A 25,650-nucleotide genomic window follows, 5' to 3' on the forward strand; every position below is an offset into this window, starting at 1 on the left:
CCTTACCCAACTGCCCACACTACAAATGTGAGTCTAAATCACATTGCAAAGCTATTCAACTATGGGGTCATTTGAGCGAAGTCTGTTTTCACCCGACATCTCCACTCCCAATTTTCAGCAAACGTTCATTAGGAATATTGAATAATTTTCCTTACCCCGGGTTAATTTTGGCACCGTAACTATTATTCCAGCTGAGATTCACTGAAACAGCAAAGTAGCAACTGAATATGTAATATTTGTTCTGTTTAGCTTCATGCTACACAGCCTAGTAGCTACATCGATTAGACAACTGCAGATCTTATGATTGTTTGAATAACAGTGATTCAAGGGTTTGAGATCAACCACATAAATCATTTCTATAAGCTTTAGTTCAGAAAATCAAGACATTTCACTGATAGATGAAACAATTTCCCGTTTCCTGGTGTTGTATTTAAATTTCATGCTGCCATGGTTTACTGAGGAAATATTGCACGCCTCACTTCAGTTATTGCAAATTTTAGATTGTGAAAAACTATTGTAAACGAACAGAAAACAATCTGCAAAACTCTCATTGATTGGTTTGGAGAGATAGCAATATGGGTGCAAGCATTTTTATTGGAGAGATTTCTGACATTTGTTGAAGAAAAGAGTTTTGAATATTTATTTGTAATGTGAGGGAAATTGCAATCAATGCTCCTATCCCATACAGTTCCTCTGCTGACGTGTGGAAACGAGAGTCTGTGAGGATTGCAGGGGAGGGGGGGTTTCAAACGTCAGCCACCAGTTTCTTGCCTGAAAAATGGACAAACAGCAGGTTGTTGTGCATCTTGATCTGCCCCATTCCATTTTCCGACAGACAGGACTGCAGGAACTCAACACCTTCCCAAAACTGGTGGGATAGGGGGATGGGGAGCGGGGTGTGGGGGCAAGTGGGCAATGGGATGGTGGGGGTGGGCAGGTAGGACAGGGTGTGGGGGCGGACAGGGGTGGATGTGGTTGAGCTGTGGGGGCGGACAGGTAGGACAGGGTGTGGGGGAGAGCGGGGATTGAGGTGGGGGGGATAGGGTAGATATTTAAATCAGGGTCTTATTCCTGATTGAAATTTAAAAAAATAAATAGATGGAGGATGATCAGGAAACAGTAAAAACGTATTTTTAAAAGATTTTATAGCATTTTTTAGCCTGAATGGCATCACTCAGCATTGGTATAGCCCATTTGGCATGACAAAAGCCAATATCTCCTTAGCTCACGATGTTAATGGTACTTGCCAGTATCCTTTCAATATATCTATCTTAGTAAGGAATGTGGCACTACTAACCCTGTTAATACAATCTCCTGGACAAGGCATTGGGTAGGAACCTGATTTTTTTTCTGCATTGTCCTTTATATAATCTATGTAGAATCTGATTGACCCATCAGGTTTAGGCATTAACATGACTGGAGAACTCTAACTGTTTTGACTAGGTTCCATTCGGTGGTTTTATGACATATGTTGAATTTCTGTTTTAACTGTACTTGATTCTCTGGACTTAAACAATAAGGATGCTGTTTTATAGGAGAAATTCCCCTACATCCACATCATGCATGTCTAAAGTTGTAGACCCTGGTTTATCCTTACAAATTCCTTTAAATTCTGAGTAACCTCACTAGATCTTCTCATTGTCCTGCCTTTGTGTATGAAAATATGGTGTCTACCTGTCCTAATGTTTCAGCGTTAGCTAATTGGATAGTTAGAGGTTCAATTGGTGAACTGTCTAAGTCTCCTTCTACCTCACTCTCTCTGTCGCTTCCATCTTCCACTGTCCTTACAACCTGACATACCTGTTCTTTCTTATCCTCCTCCCTATGATGGTATTGTTTTAACACACTGATATGACATAGCCAACTCTCTTTCCTGCGATCTGGGGTGTCTATCAAATAATTTACTTTGCCGACCCACTTAATTACTTTGTATGGACCACTGAACGATGCTTTCAGAGGTTCCCTCTGTAAAGAGAGGCTTTACAGGCTCCCATGAGCAGTTCCTGGAACACAGGTACATAATGTAACATAGAGGATTCATCCCTCTGTCCTAAAACATTTATTTGATTAATTTCAGAGGACTCCTTAGATTAATAGATTAATTCAAAACGGCTAAAGGCAGTAGATTCCTTCGGTGAATCTTGAGTAGCAAATAAAAGAAAATCCAGTCCATTGTCCCAGTCATGGGGATATTCATGACAATATGCTTTAATCATTGATTGAGAGTTTGATGGTACCACTCTAAAGCTCTCTGTGTTTGTGGATGATATACTGTGTATTTTAACTGTTCTATACCCAAACTACTCATGTTTTGAAAAAGATTTAGACATAAAACTGAACCTTGATCCGATTAGATCTTCATCAGTAATCCATATTGACTAAAGAATTGGGTTAACTTCTCTATCGCTATTTTTTGGCTGTAATTGTTCTCAAAGGGATGGTCCCTGGAAATCGTAGTGTCATATCTATATTAGTGAGGATATACTGGTGTCCACTTTCGGTTTCGGCAACAGCCCCACACAGTCTACTAACACCCTACTAAATGGTTCCTTCAAAACTGGTGTGGAATTTAAGGGTGCCGGTTTGATTGTGGGGTGTGATTTCTCCACCATCTGGCATGTATGGCACATTTTACAAAACTGCACCATGTCATTATGAAGACCTGGCTAGTAAAACTTCCGGCTTGTCCGCTGTTGAGTTTTCATATCCCTACATGTCCTACCAAAGGAATTTCATGTGCTATCCGTAATATCTCTCTACAATATTTGAATGGTGCCACTACCTGATGAACACCCTTCATCTGCAGGTCTGTGAGGAGGTCTCCACTTCCTCATCAGAATCCCCTTTTTAACATATCAGCATTCTGAAGCTTCCTTAGGTTCAGCTTCAGTTTGGGCTGACTGTGCTATCTTACTTAACTCTGGATTGGTTTGTTGAGCCTTGATTAGAAGAGATTGACTAAACATTTCTTTCAGACTATTCGAGTCTCTAAAGAAAGTGTCAGCTGACCGAATATCTGTCTGTGGTATCATTTTGACCTCCAATGATGGGCTTTGCTTAGCCATTGCTCAGGTCATCACTCATGAGGGAAAAATTCCTGGAACCTTTTCCTGTAACTGCTCCATCTCTTTAACCTCACTTGGGCTTTCCATAATTATGGGAGAAACAACAACCTTCACTCCGGCTAAATCATTTCCCAGGTGTAAATCAACTCGGCCTACAGGTAACTTCTGGACAACTCTTACCATCACTGTCCCAGAAGTTAGCTCACACTCTAAATGCACCCAGCCTAAAGGTATGAGTAAACTCCCCACCAATACCATTTATTAAAACATTGGCTTTTTATGCGCTCTGTGGTGGAAAATATATGTTTCCCTAGCAAAAGTTTTTGACTGGCTCTTGTATCTCCTAATATAATTATAGGTTCAGCTGTCTCATTTTAGAGATAAGAGGTTACTTTTCCTCTTGACAAAATTCTTCATAACCCTCATGTACCTTAGTCACCTCTCCTGAACTCACAGCAGTGATCAAACTCGATCTCACAGCTATAGTGAAAGCTACAATTTGATTAGTTGCATTTTCAATCAGGGCTCCTTTTTCTGAATCACCCTTATGTACCTCAATAAGTTGGATTTCCCGTACAGCTTCCAGCAGTCAGCATGAAGGTGTCCCACCTTGTTACAATGGAATCACTAAGGTCTTCAAATATCACTTACACTCTCAGCAGCTTCCTTTCTGGTCTGAGGAGGAGTTCTTGGAGCATTCAAACCGCTACAAAGACTCAAAAAAGGAACAAAACCGGACGGACCACCCGGCATCGACCTAGGCACCGGAAATGACAACGGCAATCGCAACACTGTCAACCCTGCAAAGTCCTCCTGACTAACATCTGGGGGCTAGTTCCAAAAACAGGAGAGCTGTCTCACACAACAAAAACAGAATTACCTGGAAAAACTCAGCAGGTCTGGCAGCATCAGCGGAGAAGAAAAGAGTTGAAGTTTCGAGTCCTCAGACTAGTCAAGCAACACCCTGACATAGTCATACTCACAGAATCAAACCTTACAGATAATGTCCCAGTCCAGTTCTGAAGAAGAGTCATACGGACTCGAAATGTTAACTCTGTCCTTCTTTCCACAGATGCTGTCAAACCTGCTGAGTTTTACCAGCATTTTTTGTTTTTGTTTCAGATTTCTGGCAGCTGCAGTATTTTGCCTTTATCCACCACTAGCATCCCTGGGTATGTTCTGTCCCACCGGCAGGACAGACGCAGCAGAAGTGGTGGCACAGTGGTATAAAGTCAGGAGGGAGTTGCGCTGGGAGTCCTCAACCTCAACTCCCAACCTCATGAAGTCTCATGGCATCAGGTCAAACTTGGGCAAGGAAACCTCCTGCTGATTACCACGTACTGCCCTCCGTCAGCTGATGAATCAGTGCTCCTCCAAGTTGAACACCAGTTGGAGGAAGCACTGAGGGTGGCAAGGGCACAGAATGTACTCTGGGTGGGGGATTTCAATGTCCATCACCAAGAGTGACTCAGTAGCACCACTACTGACTGAACTGGCTGAGTCCTAAAGGACATAGCTGCTAGAGTGGGTCTGCGGCAGATGCTGAGGGAGCCAACAAGAGGGAATAACATCTCACTTCATCCTCACCTACCTGCCTACCGGAGATGCATCTGTCCATGAGAGTATTGGAAGGAATGGCCACGGCATAGTCATTGTGGAGATGAAGTCCCACCTTTACATTGAGGATACCCTCCTTTGTATGGTGTGGCACTACCACCTTGCTAAATGGGATAGGTTTTGAACAGATCTGGCAACTCAAAACTGGGCATCCATGAGGTGCTGTGGGCCATCAGTAGCAGCAGAATTGTACTCAAACACAATCTGTAACTTCATGGCCCGGCATATTTCCCACTCTACCATTACCATCAAGTCACGGGATCAACTCTGGTTCAATGAAGAGTGCAGGAGGGCATGCCAAGAGCAGTGCCAGTCATACCTAAAAATGAGGTGTCAACCTGGTGAAGCTATAATACAGGACTCCTTGTGTGCAAAACAACAAAAGCAGCAAGTGATAGACAGAGCTAAGCGATCCCACAATGAACAGATCAGATCCCAGCTCTGCAGTCCTGCCAAATCCGGTTGTGAATTTTGGTGGACAATTAAACAACTCACTGGAGGAGGAGGCTCCACAAATATCCCCACCCTCAATGATGGAGGAGCCAGTGCAAAAGATAAGGCTGAAGCATTTGCTACAATCTTCAGCCAGAAGTGCTGAGTGGATGATACATCTCAGCCTCTTCCGGAGGTCGTCAGCATCACAGATGCCAGTCTCCAGCTGATTCAATTCACTCCACATGATATCAAGAAATGGCTGAAGGCACTGGATACTGAAAAGGCTATGGGCCCTGACAATATTCCAGCAATAGTACTGAAGACTTGTGCTCCAGAACTTGCCGCGACCCTAGCCTAGCTGTTCCAGTACAGCTACAACACTGACATCTACCCGGCTATGTGGAAAATATCCCAGGTATGTACTGTACGCAAAAAGCAGAACAAATCCAACCCGGCCAATTACTGTCCCATCAGTCTACTCTTCATCATCAGTAAAGTAATGGAAGGGGTCATCAGCAGTGCTATCAAGTGGCACTTGCTTAGCAATAACCTGCTCACTGATGCCCAGTATGGGTTCTGTCAGGGCCACTCAGCTCCTGATCCCATTACAGCCTTGGTTCAAACATGGACAAAACAGCTGAACTCCCAAGATGAGGTGAGAATGACTGCCCTTGACATCAAGGCAGCATTTGACTAAATGTGGCATCAAGGAGCCCTAGCAAAACTGGAGTCAATGAGAATCAGGGGGAAAACTCTCTGCTGGTTAGAGCCATACCTAGCACAAAGGAAGATGGTTGTGGTTGTTGGAGGTCAGTCATCTCAGCTCCAGGACATCACTGCAGGAGTTCCTCAGGGTAGTGTCCTAGGCCCAACCATCTTCAGCTCTTTCATGAATGACCTTCCTTCCATCGTAAGGTCAGAAGCGGGGATGTTCGCTGATGATTGCATAATTTTCAGCACCATTCCCAACTCCTGAGATACTGAAGCAGTCCATGTCCAAATGCAGCAAGACCTGGACAATATCTAGGCATGGACTGACAAGTGGCAAGTAACATTTACGCCACACAAGTGTCAGGAAATGACCATCTCCAACGAGAGAAAATCCAACCATCACCCCTTGATGTTCAATGGCATTACCATCACTGAATCCCACACTATCAACATCCTGGGGGTTACTATTGACCAGATACTGAACTGGACTAGCCATATATATATATACTGCAGCTACAAGAACAGGGCAGAGGCTAGGAATTGTGTGATGGGTAACTCATCTCCTGACTCTCCAAATCCTGTCCACCATCTACAAGGCACAAGACAGGAGTGTGATGGAATACTCCCCACTTGTGTGGATGAGTGCAGCTCCCAAAACAATGAAGAAGCTGGACACCATCCAAGACAATGCAGCCCGCTTGATTAGCACCACATCCACAAACATTCACTTCCTCCACCACCAACGCACAATAGCAGCAGTGTGTATCATCTACAAGATACACTGCAGGAATTCACCAAGGCTCCTTAGACAGCACCTTCCAAACTCATGATCACTACCACCTTGAAGGACAAGGGCAGCAGACACATAGGAACACCACCACCTGGAAGTTACCCTCCAAGTCACTCACCATCCTGATTTGGAAATATATTGCCATTCCCTCACTGTCACTGGGTCAAAATCCTGGAACTCCCTCCCTAACAGCACTGTGGGTGTACTGACATCACATGACTTCAGCGGTTCAAGAAGGCAGCTCACCGCCACCTTCTCAAGGGCAACTGGGAATTAGCAATAAATACTGGCTGGCCCACACCTCATAAATGATTTTCTTCTAAATCCCAGTTGTCCCTTCTCTTCCCTGGCTATTTGCCTTCCTCTCATCGTTCCACCTGCTATCCTTCCCAGGTTTGTGGGGGTGACGGTAAAAGGGTTTGGGTTTATGGCTCATAATTGTCAGCCACCTCCATTGTATGTCTTGCTGTTGCAACCCTCAGGTCTTTGATATGGGTTCTAACTACAGGAAGTGAATTGTTAAATTCTTCCAGGAGAATTATTTCCCTAAGCGCTTCATACATGCCATCTACCCTTAATGCCCATATTCTACCGTCAAAATTTCTTTGTTTTACCTTGTCAAATTCAATATGGGTCTGTCCAGGCTGTTTCCTTATGCTTCAAAATTTCTGCTTGTATGCTTCAGGGACCAACTGATAAGAAAGCCTTTTTTACTGCATCATAATCCAGAGCAACCTCTTTTGAAGGTGATGCACAAACCTCATGGACTCTGCCCATCAACCTGCCTTGCAGGAGCAGTGTCCAATTTTCTTTTGGTCACTCCATTTGCTTAGCTACTTTCTCAGCATCCGGGGCCTCTTTTTTAAATGCCAGCCTTTTAAGCTGGCATTCCCTTTCTCAGTCCTTCTCTCCTGCCTGAAATTCCACTTTTAGTTGCTTAAGTGCTCTTTCTTTCTTTTTCCTCTCTCTCTCTCTCTCTCAAGCCTTTTCAATTTGTTAGAATTATATCTCTGAAGACTGAAGGTTTCTTTTACAAAATGTAAGGATTTGGCATGATCTGGACATGTGGATGCTAACCTGGGATTTTTTTTAAAGAACATCATAAGTTCACTTTGGAACTGTAAGCAAGCAGGCCTCTTCCAAGGAATCACCTGACCTATATGGAATTGAGAAGGAGTTGTTTGTTTGTTGAACTGCAAAGCACTTTACTTAATGAAAAGCCAGGAGTCAAAAAGGCAAACACATGGGAGAGGAAAAAACTTAAGTTGTGAACCTGCTTGTTTTGAAGGCAGTTTTGTTGGAGAACAAGCTGAGGAAAGAAGGCTACTTGGACTGGCTCCCTCTCTCTACCTTGCCTAAAATTATGTGTGGCTATCAACCTGTAGCCAGAGAACACTCATCTGAGTGTAACTCACCTTCATTTGGACCTGTGATGGGAACCTCCAGGCATCTACTGGGACCAGCGGCCTGTCTGCACATGAGAGAACTCCAGGTTGACGGCGTTGAGACCTTGCAGACATTATCCATTATTTTATAATGCACATCCTCCAAAACCCAGCTTCTGTTGTCTGTGTGTGTGTGGGTGTGTGTGTGTGTTTGTGTGTGTGCGTGTGCACACTGGGGGAATTCATTAGGAACAGATAGATAGTTATACTTTCCAATTATAATTGTGTATTAACCAATACTTGCAACTTGTTAAAAGAAGTTTTGTTTTAAAATAAATTAATCATTCTGAGTTCTTGAAAGAAGCCTGGTCAGAATATTTTTTCTTCTGGGTACCAGAGGTACAGGTACACAAATGGCCATTTGTGTGTGTAATTTGAACATTTAAATTAATGGTACGGCCTGCAGAGTAGTGGGGCTTGATAATGCGTATGCTCCTCCCCTCCCATTATAAACAAATCCCAATTCTCTTTCGTGTTCAAGTTGCTTCATTTGCAAATGAATCCTAGCTGCCTCAATTAACTTACCCCTGGAAAACGTGATCTCTCTTTCCGTTTCAATTTCAAATGCAGCACTACTTCCTCAATTGTGCCCACTTTCTTCCTACGGTTAATTCTAACTTCAACTTATCTGTCAATTCCCATTGGCTCTGACTTGGCTACATCTTGAAAACCCGTCAGGGATAAATCATTGTTTTTTAGAAAGGCCTTAGGCACTTCCAAAGCCAATAGGCTTGATCGATTTTCCTTGCAAGTTCCAGCAGTTGGCATGGACATATCCCACCTTGTTATAATGGAAACACTTAGGTCTTTGAAAATCACTTCCACTCTCAGCACCTTCCTTTCCAGTCTGAGGAGGAGAAACCTGGTATCTGTCCTTTTGTCCTTCACCTATTATTATTATTCTGTATCCAATTACCTATTTTAATTCCCCAGAAAAGCTGCCAATCTATGTTACAACAGGAATGGGCAGAGTGCGCAGTTTCTCTAGCCCCACTACTCCATAGCTTCCACCATAAGTATAAATGCTTTATTCACTCACCAAAATGGCCAACTGTTTACTTTCGCTATTGTCTGTAACCAGGCTCCTTTCAACAGACTCAGAATGACTGATTTATTCTGAAACAAAAGTTCTTTATATATAAAAAAAATCCAGTTGCAAAACTGATTAGCATGCAATTTGTAATCCAGAAGTGTAACTATATGCCCCTCAATCTCACACACACACACACACACACAGACACACACACACATAAAAACAACAAACAAATAGGGCCTCTGCAGGTGTTGGCATTTGAGAGAGAGGGAGGGGAAAAACATCTTCTGGCCAATGGGAAAACTTAATGAAGAAGGATAAAGTTCAAAGGGTTTTGAGGCTGTCGATCTGATGTTCCTGCATGCACCATTGGACCGTTGGTCACAGTAGTTGTCTGGACGTTCCTTCCAAAGGAGCTTCAGTGTGCAGGAGAACAATGTGGGATCAATTTCCATACACTCTCTCACTTGTCTCAGCTTTTCAGATTTCCAAAGGTGAATTATACCAAGATGAGGATTTGTAGTTAGGCAAATAATACACTGAATTTCAGTCAGGGAGGGGAGAGAGAGAATTGGGTAACCTTCTACTTTTCGGTTTATTCCCAAAACTGAGTTCAAAAAACATGTTCAAAAGAGAAACTCCTCTCAATCGCCAGGGCATCATAGTGTAAAAACAGTTTTTTTTTTCCCCAGCAATTAAAGTTCAAGTCAAAAAATAGTTCTTATCTCCTCAGGTGCCTTGCTGGTCATGTAACTGAAGTCATGTGATTTCTTGGGAAAGGCAGCTTGCTCAGAGTCCAAAGTGAACTTATAGCCTTTAAAAAAAAAACTCAGTCAGTCCCCAAGAAAGGGTCCAAGTAATTCAATGTCCTTCCAATTTAAAAAGAATATATAGTTCCTAGTGATATGTATTTGTAACAATCCCAACCAAAATTCACTCTAACTTGCTGAGGTACTGCTTAATTTTTGGATGGGTGGTGCAGGTATCCATTTTGGGCCAGTGTTGAAAATACCCACCCTTCTCTCAACTTTTCCCCCTCCCCCTCCCTATTTTAAGAAAACATTTGGCTCATGTTTCTTCTGAAACAAGCAGGGAGTTTGAAACCAGCTGCAATGAATTCCTTGACAGAGGGGAAAAAATCACTTGCTTTGTCAGCTCTCTGAAGTTTGCCGTATTAAGCCTAGGGTCCATTAGCAAACTGAAAATTTAAAGCAGCTTGATACAGTAATTTGTTTCCTTCCAGATGGAGACAATTCAGATGCCAGAGCTGCCCTGTCACTTGCTTGGATGTTAATGCTTTGATGTGCATGATTGGAAGAATTTGTCAGGTTAGCTGCAAAGCAGTGTAACACAGTAGGACGGCTCTGGAGGGGTTTTAAAAGCTTGTACTTTTGGCTCACTACTGAACACATGCCTCAAATCTCCCCTATCTTCCGTTTCCATCAAAATTCAAACTGGGACACAAGCGACCAAAAAAAATGTCTCTCACAATATCCTGGACCATTTTTGGCATCAAGAGTTTCACAATGGAAATTGGTCAATCTGACAGGGTAGAGAGGACCTGTAGAGGATACCAGACAAAAATGTCACTTCTGCCACAATATGGAGGTCTGCAGAGAGAGGTGAATTATATCAATCTTGGGCAGAAGATTAGTTCCATTGGAGGTTCACCTTCCCAAAGGAATCTAGAATCTGGCTGGTTCTAATCACTCAATAGTTGATGCTTGCTCAAAAGAATTGCAATTACAGAACATCTTCTTTTCAGTTCCATGGCTTGAAAGCGTGTATGGCAGGTTGAACAAGAACCAACGTAATCTGATTGTGTGGATAAAATACCATCAAAAATTTCTACTGACCTTGGAGTATCTGCCTGATAATTACCAGAGGGTACTGCCTCCTAAGAGCTTGGCTCAGCAGTGAGGCACATGTAGGATTATGGTCATCTGCTAGATAGGCATCTGCAGCTACCATGAAGCCACAATGCAGTGCCAGCATTGCACAGCTGTTTGGTTTCACCACTTTGCAGGTATCCTAAACTGTGATGATGGTGTACCACAGAGTGGCAGAGGAAATTCTCCCCCGAAACATGACATCCATTTCAACAGCCATCAAACTGATTGTCAGATGTGAAGCTGTTCAGTCACTTGCCTGCATCTTTGTTTTTCTCTTCCTTCAATATTTTACCCATCTCATCTGGTTCCTTGGAAAACATTGCAAATAGATTGAGAAGCCTTTTGAGAAATTGCCAATATTTTCAGGATTTGTGTTCCCTCATTTTGACATCCCCTTTTAATTTTCTGCAATCCTTCAATTTAACTCACATTCAATTTTCTTCTCCCAACACTGATCTGTTTTGAAGATTGTCCAAACTTGCAATAATCAGACAGAGAAAAACAGCATGTAAACAATTCACTTCTGTGTCAGTCTCTAACCCACTAATGGCCATTTTGCCAGTACACAGACTAAAAGAAAAGGAAATTTGGGTCACATTTCTAATTTCTGTATGCTCTTGAATTCATTTCACTGTATGTCAGCAATGTAAAATACTTATAGATTTACATCTTTCCCATACATAAATCTTTAAGTTCTACATGAGGGAGGTTGAAGTGTTCTTCACATAAAACAAGAAGTAATGTAAAAGAAACGGAGCAGCAAATGTAGGTATCCAGTGACATGTCTGTTCATGTCCTTGTATTAATGTTCTGTGGAGAACTTCTAACAGCAATTATGATACCCATGTACAGTTAAATTACAAAAGATTGTAAAGGCTCATTATGCTGGAGCAACCTCATAACTGAGTATATTAAATGCCTTTAGATGATTGTTCTTTGTGTCTCTATTGTCATTACTAAAATTATTCTTTTGAACAAGTATTTTGCTGAAAATGTTGAAATTAAGCCTTTCAACACAGCTCATGTGCAACCGAGTACGGCATATTAGCGTCCACAATTTTGAAAAATAAATGGAAAATAATAGATACCCGAGTGATTATAAGGCTGCTGTTTAATCAGGAGACTGGGGGATTTTGTAACATTGTACCCATAAGAATGAAACTCAAGTGAGAAAAGATTATTGCTTTGAAATAATTCCCTTAAATGCAATGCTCATTACTCATCCTACAGTCCTTTTTTAATGACAGGGTTTGCCAACTCTCAGTATGATTCATTTCAGGCTAAGCAAGTTCATTTACACTGAAGAATTAAAATCTTGATAATTTCAATGTAAAGTGTTTGAGAAACACCTAAAGTTGATTGTCAGAAAATTCTACACATGCAAAAATTCATACTTAAAAATTCTGTTAAGATATACTAAGTTGTGAAGATGTAATTTAAGGCTAATCCCATTACCAAACACTGTTAAGTGAATAAGCTGTTCAAACTATAACAGTGTGAATCGACAATTCAGTGATGGAACACAGGATCAACATAATGCAGACTTGCATATGTTACTGTGGTCAAAAAAATCACTTGAATAAAGTAGCATACCAAAATAGCAATGATACAAAGTGACTGGGAAATATATTGCCATTCATTCACTGCCGCTGGGCCAAAACCCTGGAACTCCCTCCCTAACAGTGCTGTGGGTGTACCTACACCTCATGAACTGCAGCGGTTCAAGAAGGCAGCTCACCACCCCCTTCTCAAGGGCAGTTAGGAATGGGCAATAAATGCTGACCGAGCCAGCGGCACATCCCATGAATGAATAAAGGAAAATAAAAATGTGATAGAGAGGACTATGTTTTGTTTTAATTTTTAAAAATCCATTACAAGATTTCATGGGTAGAATTTCCCCCCATTGTGGGTTGTGCGGGGGCGGGGTTGGGGGCAGACCCAAGCGGTGCCACCGATTGGGTCTGTGCCGCCATTTTACATTGGCGGGCCTTGATGCCCAGCGCTGTGCGTTCCCTGTGCAGGCCGGGGTGGGGGGGGCGGGGGGGGGGGGGGGTTCCCTGAGTCGGGGGCCTGTGCTGCTTCACACATGTGCGCAAAACAGCGCAGAAATCTCCCTGAGGGACAGCGGCGCCTCGGGGAGATAAGTTTCCAAGTTTTAAAAGGTTAATAAAGCAGAGAAATAATTTTTATGACATGTCCCCTCATGTGAAACTGTCACATGAGCTGGGACATGTGCATTAATTTTAATAAACATTTGTGTGAAAATTTTAAATCATTCATGAAACCTCGTCCCGCCCGTGGATGAGATTCCGTGAAAAATGCTAAGGCCGCCTGGGCTCTTCGCCTGCCCCCACCCGCCGACCTTAAGGTAGGACGGGCAGCTCAGGTAATGGCTTAATTGACTTTTTAAATGGCCTTAATACGCCTTTGACAATTCGGTGGGCACACAGCTGACTCGGCTGTGCGCCCGCCAAACTGAAAATCTAAATGACGCGCGGTGATGTTGGGACACGTGCCTGAATGTCACCCCGCGCCATTTTACGCCTTGGCAAGCAGGCTCCACCCCTGCTCACTGAGCCAAAGATTCAGGCCCATCTGTTCCACAAAATTTCTAGGCCCACTGTGTACAGAATTGCTGTGTAAAAAATCACTTGTGAACAAAATGGATCCTTTCGTGTTCTCATGACGTATCTCCAGGCAATTTTCAGTGCTGCACCATTGGTGTCTGTGCCTTCACCTGCCAAGGCATTGGGCTTTGGAATTCCCTCCTTAAGCCTCTGTGTCTCTCTCCCTCCCTTTCCTCCTTTAATACACTGCTTAAAAACTGCCTCTTTAGCCAAACCTTTGGTCAACTGACCTAATGTTTCCTTACATGGCTCACTGTCAACTTTTGTTTGATGATGATCCTGTGAAATGCCTGGGATTGTTTTACTATATTAAAGGTGTTATATAAATATAAGTTGTTGTTAGGGGAAGCTTTGAGGTGACTGTTTTCCCTGACATTGCTGCTCTTGTCATTCTTGGTGGTAGTGGTTCCAGGTGAGGAAGATGCTGGCACAGTAAACTTGGCATCTTGTTGCATGCACCGTGTAGATCATACATGCTACTGTCATAGTGTGATGGTAGTAGAGTGAATGAATATTGACCCTTCGGCGAGTGGTATTAATCAAAAAAATAATTACTCTGTTCTGGATAGTGTCAAACCTGTTGAGTTTTTGTAGCTGTAACTATCCAGGGAAGTGAAGACAATTCTAACTCCTTCACTCTCTTAAACTGAGGTATAGAGATGGTAGAGAAGCTTTGAGACCAGCTACTATCACAGTGTACCCATCGTCTGCTCATCATCTATCAGAGTGTGCACATTGTCTGCTCATTATCTTAGGTGTACCCATCATCTACTCAGCATCTGTCATAACGTACCCATCGTCTGCTCATCACCTATCATAGTGTCCCCTCATCTGCTCATCATCTTAGTGTACTCATCATCTGTTCATTATTCTAGAGTACCCACCATCTACTCATCATCTATCATAGTGTATCATAGTCTGTTCATCATCTGTCCATCATCTACCATAGTGTACCCATCATCTGCTCATCATCTTAGTGTACCCATCATCTGCTCATCATCTATCACACTGTACACCTCACCTGCTCACCATCTTAGGACAGTATCATCCCAGATTTGCACTAAGTACGGTAGCGGGCGGGTAAAATGTTGTTTTGCCACTGGCCACGATGCTGGATTCTCACACCGTATCTTCCCAAATCTGCCATGTTATTTAAGTGTTCCTGGGAAACATGCCATTTTGATGGCTGGTGGGTTCTCATTCGCCCACCACACCATCACTTCACTGCTTCATCAAGCCGGGAGCCAGTCCAGTCACGTGCATCACATCTCAGCGCTTCCAAAGTACGTCTACTGCAGAGAAGGTGTCCACAAAAAGCAAGAAGACTGCAGCCCTAAGGTTTAATGACGCGTCATTGGAATACCTTTTGGATGCAGATGTATTACAATGAAGTTCCCGATATATGATGCTGAGAAACGTGGCCCGCCATTGGCAGGCTGAGCAGACGATCGCGAACTGGCTTCACATCATCCTGAAACCAATCACACCATATAGTCCTCTCATGCCACTGAACACATTTGATGCCAGCGGGCACAGAAAATCCCAGCCTTAGTGTACCCATCACCTGCTCATCAATTATTATAGTGTACCCATCACCTCATCATCAGTCATACAGTACTCATCATCTACTCATCATCTATTATAGTGTACTCATCATCTACTCATCATCTATCATCGTGTACTCATCACTTGCTCTTTTAGCTGTGGTAATGATGTTATGGTTCACCTTAAACCAGTAGTTGATGGAGATGCTTGAGAGTAGTGGACCTTGGCATGATGCTGCTATTGAAAGTCAGAGGAAAATGCCTGGGTTTTCTCTTTTTCAACTTATCTGGGAGGAATGTTACTTGCTAATTTTCATCTCCAGCCAGGATATTAGCCACCTGCTGGATTATGGAATGCTACATTGAGGAGTTGGGAAGGTAAGTGAACACAGTGGAATTTTCAGCATATAGCCCTGCTCCTGACTTTAAGACGAAGGAAGGCCATTGATGAAGTGATTGAAGATGGTTTGATAAAGGACTATTCAGTTAGATTCAGGGTGAAACAAATTGTAATCATAGGAGTAAGGATCCCTAAGCTCTTAGTCTGCAGAGGATTAAGCAGGTTCATGGCCACATCAACACCTAAAAGCTCTTTGTTAAAATTCCCCCTCTACCTTTTTATCTCCCCTCTTAGATAGACAGGCAACAAAGGACGTTCCAACCCGGATTCATAGATCACTAAAAATAGTGAAACAGCTTAATAAGGTTTTAAAAAGAAAATACTTCAACTGAAAGTATAGTAAAAGTAACTCTTTGGGAAGAATTTTGCTGTCGGCGAGCAGGGGGCGGGGCCCGTTCGCCGACACGTAAAATGATGCGGGATGACATCAGGTGGAACCCCCGATGTCACCCCGCCCCATTTACATTTTCAGGAAGGTGGGGGCACAGCAAAATCAGCTGCAGGCCCACCGACCTGTCAATGGCCAATTGAGGCCATTGACAGGATAATTTAACCAATTTAAGGACCTGCCCGTCCAACCTTAAGGTTGGCGGGTCGGCTAGGAGCCCCAGCAGGGAATAGTAAAAACATTAAACCTCATCCACCAGCGGGATGAGGATTCATGCAGGGTTCTAAAAAGTTTAATAAAGTTTTACTGTAATTTATGAACATGTCCCATCTCGTGTTACATTGTCACATGAGAGGGACATGTTAATGATATTTTTATTTTTCTATTTTTAAACTTTGAAAAACTTTCAGCGATCTCCCTGAGGCTGCACTTAGCCTCAGGGAGATGTGCGCTCTTTCGTGTGCATGTGCGAAAGAGTGCACTCTCGCTTTTGGGGAATCCCTCTCACCTGCACAGGGAGCACATAGCGCTTCCCGCCGGACATCACGCTGGGCAGGCCTTAATTGGCCCGCTCATGTAAAATGGCGGCAGGACCCCCCTTCTCCGGTGGGGATCGGCTCCCCGCCCACCAGAGATTGGGTCAGACCCACCCACTCAACAGGCAGAAAATTCTGCCCACTGTTTCAAATCCTATAATATAATGATCAAAAAAACATAAAATATGACCATGGTTGTTTTGTGTGTCACTTAATGTCTCAAAGCACTCAGTGGTGTGATTGTTACTGTTTATACAGATAGGAGATCATCCCATATGTAGCATATGAGACTTACAGATGGCAGGAAATAGTAATGGTCTCTGCAGCCACTTTTCTCAAGTGTAGCTGGTATTGAAATATCGCAGCCAAAATTCGAGTTTTATGTGGAAATGTAAAACATCCTAAAAGATAAGGGAAGAAGAAGCATTTCAAAGAGAAGGAAAAAATTTGAATATGTATCGCATCTTTCATGATCTCAGGATGTCACAAATCACTTCACATCCAATGAAATGCGTTAAAATGTGTTTACTCTTGTAATAACTGAAATTTAATCCAGAAATGAATACTAATAGATGTGATTTAAAATATAAAAATGATGCACAAAAGGGGAGGTGGTAGCACAGTGGTATTGTCACTGGACTAGTATTCTAGAGACCCAGGGTAATCCTCTGGGGATTTAGGTTTGAATCCCACAACCGATGGTGAAATTTGAATCAACAAAAGTCTGGAGTTATAAGTCTGATTATGAAACCATTGCCGATTGCTGTAAAAACTCATCTGGTTCACTAATGTCCTTTAGGGGACAAAACCTGGTGTCCTGTGACTCCAGACCCACAGCAATGTGGTTGACTTGTAAATGCCCCTTGAACAAGGGCATTTAGGAATGGGCAATAAATGCTGGCCTAGCCCACATCCCATGAACATTCATGGAAATGTACATGGCTTATGGTCTGCTTGTGGATAAGTTTACCTTTAAAAAATATTTGACCAGAACTGAGAGCTATTTGTTATTAAAAGCCAAAGTAAAGGTAATTTCTGTCACCCTGACAGGTGGCCAACTTGCACTTTCCATGTGGGTACTCTGGAAAATGAGACATCAAGTGGAAGAATTCGAAAAAGCTGTTGAAAAACCAAACTGTGCACATTTTCCCCACAGGACAGTATTATGTCATTATGTTCTCTTCCTATAAGTAGTATAATATTTTTCTGTTATCAAAAGGACATATTGAGAAAATTGATTACTTCAATGGATCTTTTCAACTCTAGCTTTCAAATTCAAACTCAGCCCAAATTGACTGGGCAAAATTCTCCTCTCGCTAATTGAATACAAAAGTCCTAAATAAAATAATCCTAATGAGAGTAATCCCTGCCCCACTGAGGATAATTCCACAGCATAAATGGCTCCATCTGGCACAAAACTGTCAATCTCAGAGGCCACAACAACAATGTAGGAAATGGAAAAATATTGTTCAGAACATGCACAATGAGGAACAATCTTTGAAACTGGAATTAAAGTTTGTTTCTGAAGGACCTTTATTCTGATTCTACATACTTATCAATTGGTGCTAAATCTGGGTGCATTAAAGAAATAAATGTGTGTTCCTGTTCTGTCACGACTCGTCTTATCAAAAAGGTTTGTTTAAAGGGACAGTGCATTAACAAGGAAGAGAAAGAAATAGAATTATGTTGTGAATTGGATTAAGTGTGAGGGTTTTGACCATTCACTTTCTACAGTAATTTATGAACGTTAGCTTGGAGCATTGAACAACAATTTTGGAAAAGTTATTCCAACGCTATAGGGTTAGCTTCACAACAAGGTACGGAGACACCAGAATCCTGGTAACACCCGGCTGACACTGAAATGTTGGATTTAAAGAGATATGTGTAACATAGGAAAACATCATGCGAATGGCTATTAATGAATGAGATTATCCTTACCTTTGGGTCAAATCTCAAACAATGATTTTTAATTAAGTAAAAATGTCAAAAATTTACAATAATAAAATTAATGATAAATAAATTCATAGTTCAGGAAATCCCTAGGAATGTTATTCTGGAAATTTATGGCAGGATCATAGCAACCCCAACACTCTGCCATTGGCCTGAATGACATTAATGGGGATTGGGGCTGAAGACCAAGTCTACAGTCACAGGAGGTGCATCTGGTGTAATCTCTCTTCCATCAAAGAGACCAGAAATTCCTGGATCACTGGCTCGGTGTCAGGAGCCTGATTTAAATTCAGTACAAATTCTCTCTGCATCCCCATGATCTTTTAGATCCTGAGCAAAAACACAGGCTTGATCTCTTCAAGAGGTCTTGTGCTGAATATTGAATGCAAGCCTTGCATCACAGCCTTTTCGAAGAATAGGGAGTCCCTGCACTCAACCATACCCCTCCTATGTCAAGGACATGTCAGTGGAAGTCCAGAATCTAATGTACCTGTGTTCTGACAGAGTTTCAGCTCTTCCAACAAACTCCTGTTGGAATAGCTGAGCAACTTATGGGCCTTTATTTGTTAAAACTCTAACCTTAATGCAGTCATTAGCTGGAATATTTTCCCAAATCCTGATATGTCAAGATACTAAAATGTATTTGTTTTGTTTCAATATATAGTACAAATGTAACATTACTGGTGTGTGAAGGTAAGAGGAAAAATACAAGTTATATGTCCAGAGACAGAGATCAATGTATTACAAAGAGACTCTCACCTGATTTGATACAGCTGTTAAACTGACGTGAGGTCAGTGAAGCCAAATCAAAGCTTTAGATTTATATTATTTTATGTGTCTATGAGGTGTGGACATCACTGGTAAGGCCAGCATTTATTGCCCATCCCTATTTTCCTTTAGAAGGTGGTGGCAGACCATCTTATTGAACTGCTGCTGTCATTGTGGTGTAGGTACACCCACAGTGCTGTTAGGATGCAGTTCCTGAACCTATGATGATGTAGGAACACCAATATGTTCCTAAGTCAGGATGGCGTGTGGCTTGGAGCAGAACTTGCATGTGGTGGTGTTGCTACCCATCTGCTGCCCTCGTCCTTCTAGGTGGTAGAGGTCAAAAGTTTGGAAGGTGTTGTTGAAGGAAGTTGGTGAATCGCTGTGGTGCACCTCATAAATGGAAAGCATGTCATTGCTTTCTGATACATTGCTGCTTAATCTGCAAGTAGAAACTTTGCCAAGCATGTAAGTGCATCCTTCAAAACTGAATGTTAACGCTTCGTTAAACAGGACCTTGTTACGATTGTGACACTGCAACACTAAAGGAAAATGTTGGAGCTCTAATGAATGACACATTAACCTGTCTTTTCCTTATATGGCTGTATAACCTTCCATGTATTTCTAGCATTTTCTGATTTTGTTTCAGATATCATGAACATATAATAATCTTCATAATACTATTGTAATTTCTTGTAAAGGTAGGTTAACAGTGGGGTTTGGAATAGTTTGTGTGTGCGTGTGCATGCATGTTTTAATTGAATTACAGACAGCTGCTCCGGGTGCTTTGATGTATCAGAAGGAAAACTGGGTTTGAATTGCTAAATACATAAACATGCTGAAGTTTTAGAATGTGAGGCGTGAAGAATATTAGCATTTTTAGATAAACCAGGCTCATGAATTTCAAAGAGGTGGTAAGGCATTACACCTAGCTATATGAAACTAAGCCAAACAGTGTGTTTATTTTTCCCAAAGATTACTAATAATATGAGTACTATGAAAGATTTTATTATGGAAAAAGTTAAGTTGCAAATTCATATTGGAACAATGGGGTTTACATTAAAAAGGGAGAAACCTGTTTAAAGGAGATGAGGTTATATGAAAGGAAGAAGGAATTCTAAGACCCAACAAGTGTGAAAAGTCTCCAGCCTCTATGTACCAAGCTGCTGTCCAGGAACCAAAGCTAAGAGAATCCATTTTAAATATCACCGTCCAGGGTTTTGTGTGCTTTGCCTGGGGCTGTTGAAATCTTTCTTGTTTTACTGTTGCCTTAACTGAGGTATAACTGGAAGTTAGATTAAATTGGGGAGCTAAGAGTTAACATTGTAGTAACTTGTAGACTTAAATATGTGCTTAAGATCTTTTCTGCTATTAATTAACATTTAACTTAGTTTTATAAAAAAAAACCTCTAAGACCTGGCAGTCTTATTACTAGTGAACTCAAGGCGCGCATTTCAAAATAAAGATATAAATTGCAAAATAGTTGTGGTGGCTGTTTCAAGTTTCCCTCTGGGGTTTGAGCAGCTCAACATTTACCACCTGCTGTGATACTATTTTTCTGAAACACATGAAATTCCGAGAAAAGTTGACAGGCCAATGCTGAGAGGTTGTTTCCCTAAGTTGGGGAATCTAGAGCTAGTGGGAATAGGTTCAGGTTAGGGGTTTTGGTCTTTATGGCTGAGATGAGAATTCTCTAGCTGAGAAGAGTGTTGTTGAGTATATTTAAGACAGAAATTGGTAGATCTTTGTATGATAAGGAAAGACAGGGTTAAGTAAGCAGAAAAGTGGAGTTTATGTAGAAAGTCAGTGTTAATTTAATTGAAAGGTGGAGCGAACTCAAGGGGTCATATGGCCTACTCCTGCTTCTATTTCTGCTCCTGCCTCATTATAGCCTGAGTCCAAAAGAACTGAACTTTAGATGTGAGATGAGAGTGACTATCATTGCCATCAAAGCAACGGAGTATGGCATCAAGGAACCATAGCAAAAACGGAGTCAATATAAATCGGGGGTTAATTTGCATCAGTGAACCTGAGCTTGCATCCTCTTTACAAGTTATTCTAGGAAGGGGAGGGGGACAGACAATGCGAGATTGCTAAGGTCAAGATGCTAACATTCTACCCAAACTCTGCTTGGTCATTAGCAGCTTGCAAAACACGGCAAACTGGAGCAAATTCTGATCCAAGGTTGATGGTCCAGCTGAATAGGTGGTCGAGGGAGGTGGTGGGGGGAACCCTCCATTTGTTATAGTCATACCTAGCATAAAGGAAAATGATTGTGGTTACTGGAAGTCAATCATCTCAGTCCCAGGGCATCACCGCAGGAATTCCTTAGGATGGTGTCTTAGGCCCAACCATCTTCAGCTGTTTCATCAATGACCTTCCCTCCATCATAAGGTCAGAAGTGGGGATGTTCATGGGGATATACAATCATTAATCATCTAGTCGGGTGTTTTGGGGATTGTCTATTCTCTCAAAGTGTGCTGCTCGAGTCTGCAGTTTCTGAAAACCATGACTGTTTATTTACAGCAGGCTTTTACACATTTGGACCTCTAGATGAGGTTGGAGCTTCTCCTCCTTCCAGGCCTCTCTTACTTCTCAATCATGTGATCTGAAATTATTATTACATCAGCATCATATAAGCTTCTGATGTTAACCCTTTACTCTGCAAGTGCCAGGCAATGACCAGCTCCAACAAGAGAGAATCTAACCATCTCCTTTTGACAATTCAATGGCATTACCATCGCTGGATCCCCCACTATAAACATCCTTGGGGTTACCATTGACCAGGAATTGAACTGGACTAGCCACATAAATACTGTGGCTACCAAGGGCAGGTCAGAGACTAGGAATCCTGTGATGAGTAACTCACTTCCTGACTCCCCAAAGCCTGTCCACCATCTACAAGACACAAGTCAGGAGTGTGATGGAATTCTCTCCACTTGCCCGAATGAGTGTACCTCCAACAACACTCAAGAAGCTTGACACCAACCAGGACAAAGTAGCCCGCTTGATTGACACCACATCAACAAACATTCACTCCCAGCACCTCCAATGCACAGTGGCAGCAGTGTGTACCAACTACAAGATGCACTACAGGAACTCACCAAGGCTCTTTCAACAACACCTTCAAAACCCACAACCACTAGCATCTAGAAGGACAAGGTCAGCAGACACATGGGAACATCACCACCTGGAAGTTACCCTCCAAGCCACTCGCCATCCTGACTTGGAAATATATCGGCGTTCCTTCACTGTTGCTGGGTCAATATTCTGGAACTCCCTCCCTAACAGCACATGGACTGCAGCAGTTCAAGAAGGCAGCTCACCACCACCTTCTCAAGGCAATTAAGGATGGGCAATAAATGCTGGCCTAGCCAGCGACGCCACATCCCATAAATGAAAAAAAGCAAATGCTGTAATCATTCCAAAATGAAGTTATTCCATTTTTAATTATTGTCAAGAGAATATGTAATCATGTTATCTTTACTTACCATAGAAATAGTGAAATAAATGAGTTGTTCGTGACAACATCAACTTATCTCTGATTCTTTATTAGCTAAGTTAACATATATATACTCCAATCGGTGCATTCAGGCTAATTGTCAAACAGTGGCTGGATCCTTTTCAATCAGTTGATTTATGCTGAATGATTTTAGATATCAAAGAGTAGATTTATAAATTTGTATGCTGGAAGTACATATTGAAAATTCAAGACTGGCGATCAGTTAGTCCCAAAGGGTTTCCTGCCTATTAAAATGAATGGATGTCAAATCCTATTGGGCCTGTGGACCACCATCTCTGAATTCCCAATATACGTTCCTAGTGCTTTAAGCTCCACTGTGGAAGAATTAAATTGTAAAATCTACCCTCACACATAATATCCTGGACATAATTCTAAATCCTGATCCATTTTTCTGCGTACAAAGCTTATCCCAGTCACAGCAGTGTGTGTTTTTCATTCCTGGACAGTGAATGATGAGGAATATATTATAATTCTGCAAAGTAACAGCCAGCAAAGGAGATAAGTTAGCAAAAGAGTTCCAAGACATTCTTACTGTTGCAGCATGACACTCGAATACTGGAATGTTTGTGTGTAACTGCTTTCAATTTGCCTTAATTTTGCTGTTGAGAGGCAAATGGCTGAAGGAGCTTTTACTGTGACATACCAGAGAAAAATGCAATTAGAGTATCATAGCTCCACTTGACTAAAATGTTGATGTTTAATTAAATGATATATCGCTGCCTTTGATTGATTGAATAATTGATAATCAGTGACTTAATAATCTAATCATCACGGTGCATGTTTCAAATCTGCCTTTATTCATTGAGAGAGATAACTCAACACTAATGTTACAAGTTTAGAAGTTTGGTAGGTGTCAGGGTGTGCATTGCCAGGTGCTACTGATGACACACAGAGCAGAATTTCAAGGTTCCACTCAGTTGGTCTTTAGCTTGAGTTTCCAGGCAGCATTACTTGCATTACTTGGATTGATTTCCTCTCTCTTGCTACAGTACCAAACTTTGGAAGAAACTCCATTTACAGACCGAGTGGGTTTGTGCTCGAAGCATAAGAGAACAAAAGAAAACCAACCTAATAAAAATGACTCAGTACTTTTACCACATCTCGAACTTGTCTTAGGCTACATTTTACAACGGTGGGGTGGACTGCTCGTCCCGCAGAAGGGAAGTTGGCCAGAAGCCAACACGCTCTAAGGAAACCCGCCCCACAGCCACAACATGCTGCAGGTGGGCTAAGGTGGGCTAAATTGTTCGACAGTCAAACTCCTGCCCTTCAGTGGGAGAAAGTTTCACCCTCAAGAGTACAGCCAAGCACAACAACAAGCAGAAAATAAGTTGCTGCCTTGAAAGATTCTTTGAAGAATCATTTCATGCCCATGGAACAATAGGGTGTGGGCATCACTAGCTGACTAGGCCAGCACTTATTGCCCATTCCTAATTGCCCTTGAGAAGGTGGTGCTGAGCTGCCTTCTTGAACCGCTGCAGTCCATGTGGTGTAGGTACACCCACTGTGCTGTTAGGGAGGGAGTTCCAGGATTTTGACCCAGCGACAGTGAAGGAACGGCGATATATTTCCAAGTCAGGATGGTGTGTGACTTGGAGGGGAACTTGTAGGGGGTGGTGTTCCCAAATGCCCATTACCCTTGTCCTTCCAGATGGTAGAGTTTGTGTGTTTGGAAGGAGCCTTGTTGAGTTGCTGCAGTGCATCTTGTAGATGGTATACACTGCTGCCACTGTGCATCGGTGATGGAGATAGTGAATATTGAAGGTGGTAGATGTGGTGCCAATCAGCTGATTGCTTTCTCTTGGATAGTGTCAAGCTTTTTGAGTGTTGTTGGAGCTGCACTCATCCAGGCAAGTGGAGAGTATTCCATCACACTCCTGACGTGTGCCTTGCAAATGGTTGACAGGCTTTGAGGAGCCAGGAGGTGAGTTACTTGCCACAGGAGTCCCAGCCTCTGACCTGCTCTTGTAGCCACAGTATTTATATGGCTAGTCCAGTTCAGTTTCTGGTCAACAGTAGCTCCCATGATGTTGATAATGGGAGATTTAGTGATGACAATGCCACTGAACGTCAAGGGAAGATGTTAGATTCTCTCTTGTTGGAGATGGTCATTACCTGGCACTTCTATGTCTCAAAGGTTACTTGCCACTTGTCAGCCCAAGCCTGGATATTGTCCAGGTCTTGCTGCTTTTGGACATGGACTACTTCAGTATCTGAGGAGTCACGAATGGTGCTGAACATTGTGCAATCATCAGGAAACATCCCCACTTCTGACCTTAGATGGAAGGAAGGTCATTGATGAAGCAGCTGAAGATGGTTGGGCTGAGGAACTACCCTGTTGAATTCCTGTAACAATGTCCTGGGACTGAGATAACTGACCTCAACAACCACAACCAGCTCCTTTGTGCTAGGTATGACTCCAACCAGTGGAAAATTTCTCCCCTGGTACCTATTGACTCCAGTTTTGCTCGGGCTCCTTGATGCCACACTCACTCATTTAAAAAAAAAATCATTCATGGGATGTGGGCATTGCTGGCTAGGTCAGTATTTATTGTCCATCCCTAGTTCAGACAGCATTTAAGAGTCAACCATATCGCTATGTGTCTGGAGTCACATGTAGGCCAAACCAGGTAAGGGCAACAGATTTCTTTCCCTAAAGGATATTAGTGAACCAGTTGGGTTTTTATAACAACGGTTTCATGGTGTTTAATACCAGATTTTTATTAAATTCAAATTCCACCATGGTGGGACTTGAACTCAGGTCCCCAGAGCGTTACCCTGGGCCAATACCTCTACTCCATTGCCTCCCCCCGGTGCCTTGATATCAATAGCAGTCACTCTCATCTCACCTCTTGAGTTCAGTTCAATTGTCCATGATTAGACCAAGGTTGTAATGAGGTCAGGATCCGAATGGACCTGGCAGAGC

At 42.3% G+C, this 25,650-nt stretch overlaps 1 protein-coding gene across 3 annotated transcripts in view; it reads right to left on the reverse strand.

Annotated features, from left to right (window-relative positions):
* LOC121276107 (cadherin-18-like) overlaps positions 1-25,650 on the reverse strand; it is a 361,197-nt gene that overhangs the window by 193,644 nt on the left and 141,903 nt on the right. The window lies entirely within an intron of this gene.

Source organism: Carcharodon carcharias, chromosome 3 (genome assembly GCF_017639515.1).
Source record: "Carcharodon carcharias isolate sCarCar2 chromosome 3, sCarCar2.pri, whole genome shotgun sequence".
Lineage (NCBI taxonomy): Eukaryota > Metazoa > Chordata > Chondrichthyes > Lamniformes > Lamnidae > Carcharodon > Carcharodon carcharias.